The following is a 6960-nucleotide window of genomic DNA, read 5'->3' on the forward strand; positions in this document are numbered from 1 at the left end:
GTACTGTAATTTCACGAAACAGTATTTCAGCAAAAGATAGATAAAAAGATGTCAGATAATTGGGGGAAAATATTTTGTTTGATCATTTGTTTTTTAATAAATTGTATTATTGCTGTTTTTCACAGAAAAGGGCAACAATTGTGACGATAAATCATTAGTTTTTCGCATGCTGACTGCAGTTAAAGTTTGTCCAGTGTTCTCTGTCTGTACACTCTCTCTCTTTCTTTCTCTCTCTTTGTGCGTGTGTGTTTGAGAGAGATAAAGAGAGATAATTAGAGGAAAAAGCAGTGACACATAACTTTGCTATTGCATTGCATTACATTATTCTGTAAAGACACAAACAATTGTGAAACAAGTAATATAAGAATTTACTGTAGAGCAGCTCAAATAGGAAGCATGGACTTTTATATTGAAAGGCTTCCAGAGGAGATTTTCAATGACGTCATCTTTACACAATTTCCTTGAATAGCACCTGTGTGCATGGGGGTTGTCTGTCAGCTTTGAGTAAAAAACATAACCCATGCCAGCAAAAACATATCCATCAGTATTCCCCACTGCCAATCGAGACAGTCTGTTTCCTTACTCTTTGGAGACCAAAGCATACTATGGTTACCACTAAAGACATTTGGAACTGTAGAAATTGGATTGTGCCTAATTTTTATAACCCAAAACAATCTTTACGTGTACCATCAGTGGTGCTCTTATTTTCCTCTCTTTCCTAAATTTTTTGTGAAAATCTTAGATGCTTTTCAGGTTCCCATAATAGGCCACCGTCTCTTTTTGTCTTTCTTTGTCAGGGTTCGCCACATCCCGCATGCAGTTCAAGCCCATCTGGACAACCCTTCTAGATGCCTGAATTCATATATGGTGAGTACCAAACATTTTGCTAATGGTCAAAATTTTGTTCTGTCATTTTGTCAGCAGGTATACGTGTATATGATATGTGTATTACTTTTATTCTTAATGTTTGGGATTTTAGATGGAACATTTCACTATGTAAATTGGTTAATGAAACTCATTGTACGGCTCTCAGCCAATATCTCAACATTATGTTCCTGCCTTATTTTAATCTTTTTGCTCATGCTTACCTGCGTTTTTGTTGTTTCAAACAGTTGTACAGTACGCACATCTAACTATATCTTTGAATGATCAAGATCCACATACAGACACACACACACTCCTGATGTTGTGAAACTATGATATTAATATACATATGTGATCTAAAAGAGTTTGACATTTCTGTAATGTATTTAGCAAACATTTTGCAGGATCATATCTGTTGAGATGCATCTTGTTTTCAAGTGTCCAAAAGAAGTATAGAAAACCAAATAAAAGCCAACATGCAGGCCACAGTATCCATTAGGTTACAGCCTATGTCCGTTAAGAATAGGCATTTGCAGTGATGTAAAGTAAGTAAAAATAGTACTTGGGCAGTTTTTCTAAAATAACTTTGAATAACTTTATATATTTCTCCAAAATTCCTGCAGAAAGTAATTTACTTTTTATTAATACATTTGCCCTTAACATAGGGGTACGTTAAACTAAACAAGGTACTTTCTCACCATTGATAATTGAGAAATAGCAGAAGTTGTTTTAGGCATCAGTGACAGCACACATGTCTAATGAATATTAATGTCTTACAGTCCAAACAATTATATATGGGCAACATGCTAGAAAATGGCACAATATTTATACCCTGTTAAGACCAGAACTGAATTATCATACCTTCCACATTCTTAAAATGTATGTGGCACCGCAAGGAGTCTTTTCCTCAATAACTCACCAGTCCAAAATAACAGAGACAAACGTAATGCGGCTGTTGTTCTAATAACATAATTAGCATTTGACAGTCATGGTCAAATAAATGGAATGATCACCAGCCCACACGTACATCTCCCCAAAAGTAGACACAATGTAAATACAATCAAGCACACATATTTAGAAGCTTTTGCACATATATTTTGCACATACATTCTACAGTTTTATATTGTTCATATATGGGCCAGGCATCAACAAGCTAATATTCAAATGCTTTCCAAACTACATAGTTCCTTTTCATTTTGAGACGGCCAAAGGTGTGTGTGCTTTCTGGAAAATCAGGCACAAAATACGCTAGGTACAAATCAAACTTCATGCATACCTTATTGAAACAGAAAACCCAATTCACAGTTTATTATTTCTACGTAGCTGTAACTGCCTTTGGCAACCTTGTGGAACTCTGTGGAACACAGTGTTCCCAGATACCCAGTTATATCTCAAGGTTAAATTGGCCCGTCCACCTGGTGTGCCCATCTACACCACCCCGGCCTTGTCCTTTAACTGCCACTCCAGGGTCTGATAGGATGTAGGACCCACTGTCTCGTCAAGACAATGCTGTTAACATTCAACTTTGTAGTTACGTTTTTTTTACTAATGTTTAATATCACTTCTAGAAGTAATCTGGCAGGCAAGTGTTGCCATTTAGACCTAAATTTGTTTACATTTAAAAAATGATATTTTAAATATTTCTAATACACTGTCAGAAAATGTTAATGTTTGGCTGTCTGAAAAACATATTTGTTAAACTCAGGTACTTAAATCCAGATGTGTTAACAATGTATGTATTCATCTAGATTTACATTTTCAAAGACATCAAATATACCTTATTCTATCACTTCTGTTTTTGTTCTTCTAGTTATTACTCACCTATGATTATTGAATAAAACTTGTGATATTTTCAGAATCAGCACTGTATTTGCACCCTATTTTTTCTAACCAAGGTGAATAAATATAAAATTTGGTCAACAGTTTTGTACCTTTATATGAACCATTCAATCTCTACACAAAATATGCATACAATGTAATGGTATTTTTCAATTACAGTGCCTACAGAAATTATTCAGGCCCCTTAATTTTCTCCACATTTTAATGTGTTATAGACTCATAATTGATTACAATGAATAATTTTGCCATCAGTCTGCACACAATGTTCCATAATGACAAAGTGAAAACGTGTTTTTAGAAATGTGTGCCATGTTATTCAAAATAATAAACTGAAAAATCTCATCTGTATAAGTATTCAGACCCTTTATTCAATACTTTGTAGAAATGTCTTTGGAACCAATCACAACTTGGGTACACCACTATCAGCTTTGTAGTTTCTCCCATTCATCCTTCTCAAGCTCATTGATATTGGATGGGGAGCACTGATGATCTGCAATCTTCAGGTCTACCGACAGATGTTTATAGGGGTTCAGTTTTTGGCTTTGACTGGACATTCACTGATTTGTCTAGAAGCCACACCAGAACTTTCTCTTGGCTGTATGCCTTAGGTTGTTGTTCTGTTGAAATATTAATCTTCACCACAGTCTGATGTCATGTGTGAATAGGGATCAAGTTCTCTCAAGGTCCTCTCTGTATTTTGTTCTGTTCATGATTCCAACAACACTGATCAGTTTCCCAGTCCCTGTCGCTGAGAAGCAACCCCATAGCATGATGTTCCACCACTATGCTTCACTGTATGGATAGTATTAGCCAGGTGATTTCAGCCACATCGCTTGGTATTTATTTCTAATAGTTTGATGTTGGTTTCTTTTTCCTCATGCTCTCACATTCTTCAGGAAGCCTGTCAAATGCCTTCTACTCAAGACTAGCTTCCATTTAGCCACTCTACCACAAAGGCCTGATTAAAGGAGTGCTGCAGCGACAGGTATTCTTCTGACAGTTTCTCTCTCTCTTTTTCATAAACCTCCCCAGATCTATGCCTCAACACAATCTCTAAGGTCTACGGAGATTTCAGGGGATTTCATGATTTAGTTTTTGCTCTGACATGCACTATGAAGTGTGGGATCTTACATAGACAGGTGTTTGCTTTTCTACATTCTGTCCAATCAATTGAATTGGCCACAGGTGGATTTCATTCAAGTCCTGGAGACATCTCAAGGATGGTCCAAAGGCATAGGATGCATCTGAGCTCCTTTTAGAGTGTCATGGCCAATGTTCTGAATACTTAAGTTTTTCATTTTCAATGAAATGTTTTAACAAATATTTTCACTTGGTCATTTTGGGGATTGATGTAAAAAATAAATAGAGATATACAGAATTATACATTTTAGTCTATTACATGAAAAATAGGGTGGAAAGGAATAAAAATATTCATGAATCATATTATAGTTATTCTAAATAGCAATACATGCTGGCATTAGCCATTCATTTCATATAATTTCTATCATTTCCACACATTCTCTATCAAGCATATTTTATGATAAAAAAAAAATACTTTAACCTAGTAGGGTGGACATTTATAAATGAGACAAACACACTCAAATCCTGAAACATCGTAAAATAGATTGAACCACGATGACCTACTGTGGTAGAGCTGTTGTTCGTCCACGTAGAAATTGTAACAACAAATGCGATGTCATTGTGAAACAGGTTTTTTTAATTAAAGGAGAATGAACACACAATTATTTCAGGGACACACAACACATTAAATATAATAGTAATAAATAAAATATTTATGGGAAAACATTTTGAGGAGAGAGAATTTGAGCCTACCTTAAAACTGTGAATTAAGGATTTTTTGCATTTTATTATTTTACGCATTATATTCTTCATAGAATTTCACGATTCACACAAAATTCCCGACATTCACCAAAACAAGTGTTCCTAAGAATGACCCTGACCTCAAATAAGCTAAAGTATAAAACATAAATGTAAAGAAGTGGTACTTTCTATGTGTTTTTTTTATTGCAAGGAAAGGGGTGATGAGCACTTGATAAAGCTTCTTCAATAAAGAATCTAGAACAAGCTGAAGGTCGCCTAGAACTGATAGTACCTGAAATGCCTTCAACTTGATGATCCCAGGCTTGTTGTGATTTAGAAGAAAGAATACCCAGAGGATCCCTGAAAATCCCCTTTTGTCATTTTAGGACATCAATAGTAATACTTAGCTCAAGGAGGCCACCTTGAGTACGTTTTGTAGCCTGGCAACTGCCAAAATTGAAGAGAACTATGGTAGCTGCATAATATCATTTTCAATTGCAGCCATTCAGCAATCAGTTGATCTAATCCAGAGCATAGTGTACTGAACACAGATTATTGTTCATACATGAGACTCAATGTCACCATTCACTTAATTATTAGTTGGTTGTTTAGATATCTACACCCCGTTAAAGACTTCTATATATACCAATAAAAACAATTACATCTGAATATTTTCATGTGAATGGTCCATAGCTGTGTGGAAGACTAGTGATTTTGTTGTTATAAGTCACAATTGACAACAAGTCATGGTCTACCTCATTGCTTTGAGACAAAATACCTATATCACTTATAGAATGTAAAAATAAAAGTTATGAATGTAGATTTTCCAAGGATGCAACCATCACTCCTTTAGCATCTTAGTACATTCGTAACAATCTAAGCATTATGAAATGTTAAATACATTTTGATAATATATACCTTAAAAAGCAAACAAGCACTTGACTTTAATGTTGACCCAATTTGGCATTGTTGCATTGACGTTCCACAAAAACTAATTGATTGGTGGGAGAAAAAATATATTTTTAAAAATTACGATTTTGTGCTCAGTTGGGTGTCTCACTTCACTTCTTCATCTCTGAAAGCGGAGCTATGGTGTTGACATTGGCATGCACAGACACTGATTTGTGCAGCGTTTATTTCCCCTATCCATGAAAAATAGGCATAACCCTATCATACTAGCAAACTTGATGTGCTGAATAACATTGTATTAACTGAATTATTAAGAAAAATCACATAATCCTAACAACACTCAATTACTTGATGCACCCAACATATATTCTAGTTCTAATGAGAATCAATGCCTTTTAATGACATGTTAAATTCATCAAACATTACCAGTGCAGCGGAGCTGGAGATAATTTGGTTATAGCATAAAAAAGTTTGTTTGCCTTACTACTGAAATGTTGAATGATTTTTCTCAGATTGACTACAAAGGTTTAAGGCGGAATGTGGAAATACATTTTGCATGCCGGGAGAGGAATAATGAGTGGGAGTAAAGAAATCTAACTCTGCTCATATAACCTACTCTGGCCTGTGCTTTGGGCAGCAAGATGACAGCATCCAAGCAGCTCAGAATAATGTCAACTAGCAACACCACAAAGGCACACCAACCAAGGTATGGTACCCCTGAACTAACATAAACACAATAGTCTAGGACTCAAATGATGTGGCAGCTAGAGTCAGAAGAGAAAATGACAAAATTCACTCCATGTAGGCTGGGCACAGTTTACGAAACAGATCTAACTAGCATATGACTTAAAGAAAACCAAAATAAAAAAGCATTCAATTATTTTCACTGGATGTAATAAGTCAGTAGGCCCCAATCATGACAATGCAAAGCCCTTTTCCAAATCATAATGCAGCTACAACTCTTATTACACATTGTAAACACAAATAATCAGGTTTCACACACAAGTTTAAATGCAACAACATCAGTCTCACATGGTCGCATACTATCATTCCATAGACAGCAAGCTGCAAAAAAAGAACTATGATATCAGCTGATGATAATTTTGAACCTACTGTTGAAAGTTCATTTTCTAAGAGGCATCTGTTAACAAATAAATCAACAAAATTGTTGAGAATTCCTGTTAGTCAACTAAAATAAACAGTGCTACATTGGACTATGTAGTATCAGCAGAACAGCTGCAGATATAAAACAAAACAAAATTAAAGCTGCAAGCAGCATTTAGCAGGTTTCAGCATTCAGCTATTACTAGCCAGATTGCATATTTCTTTAAATAGGACAAATATCCAACTGCAAATATGTCCATAGTCGCAAACAATATGGCATGCATGGTTTTTCCTTCATTAGTATCCCCATGTGGCCAAATCGAAACATCATTCATATAAACTAAACTCACAACCCTGATCATGTGTACAAAATATGATCACAGTTAAGAACGGTCATTTGATGCAGTAGAATTAGCGTTTGAA

At 35.3% G+C, this 6960-nt stretch overlaps 1 long non-coding RNA gene across 1 annotated transcript; it reads left to right on the top strand.

The window, feature by feature from the left end:
- The first annotated feature begins 579 nt into the window (after nucleotides 1–579).
- LOC114834949 lies at nucleotides 580–6654 on the top strand. The gene is made up of 3 exons (XR_003779189.2): nucleotides 580–867; nucleotides 3600–3688; nucleotides 6071–6654. It is a non-coding gene; the product is annotated as an uncharacterized LOC114834949 (long non-coding RNA).
- The last annotated feature ends 306 nt before the right edge of the window (nucleotides 6655–6960 follow it).

This window comes from Esox lucius, chromosome 20 (genome assembly GCF_011004845.1).
Source record: "Esox lucius isolate fEsoLuc1 chromosome 20, fEsoLuc1.pri, whole genome shotgun sequence".
Classification (NCBI taxonomy): domain Eukaryota; kingdom Metazoa; phylum Chordata; class Actinopteri; order Esociformes; family Esocidae; genus Esox; species Esox lucius.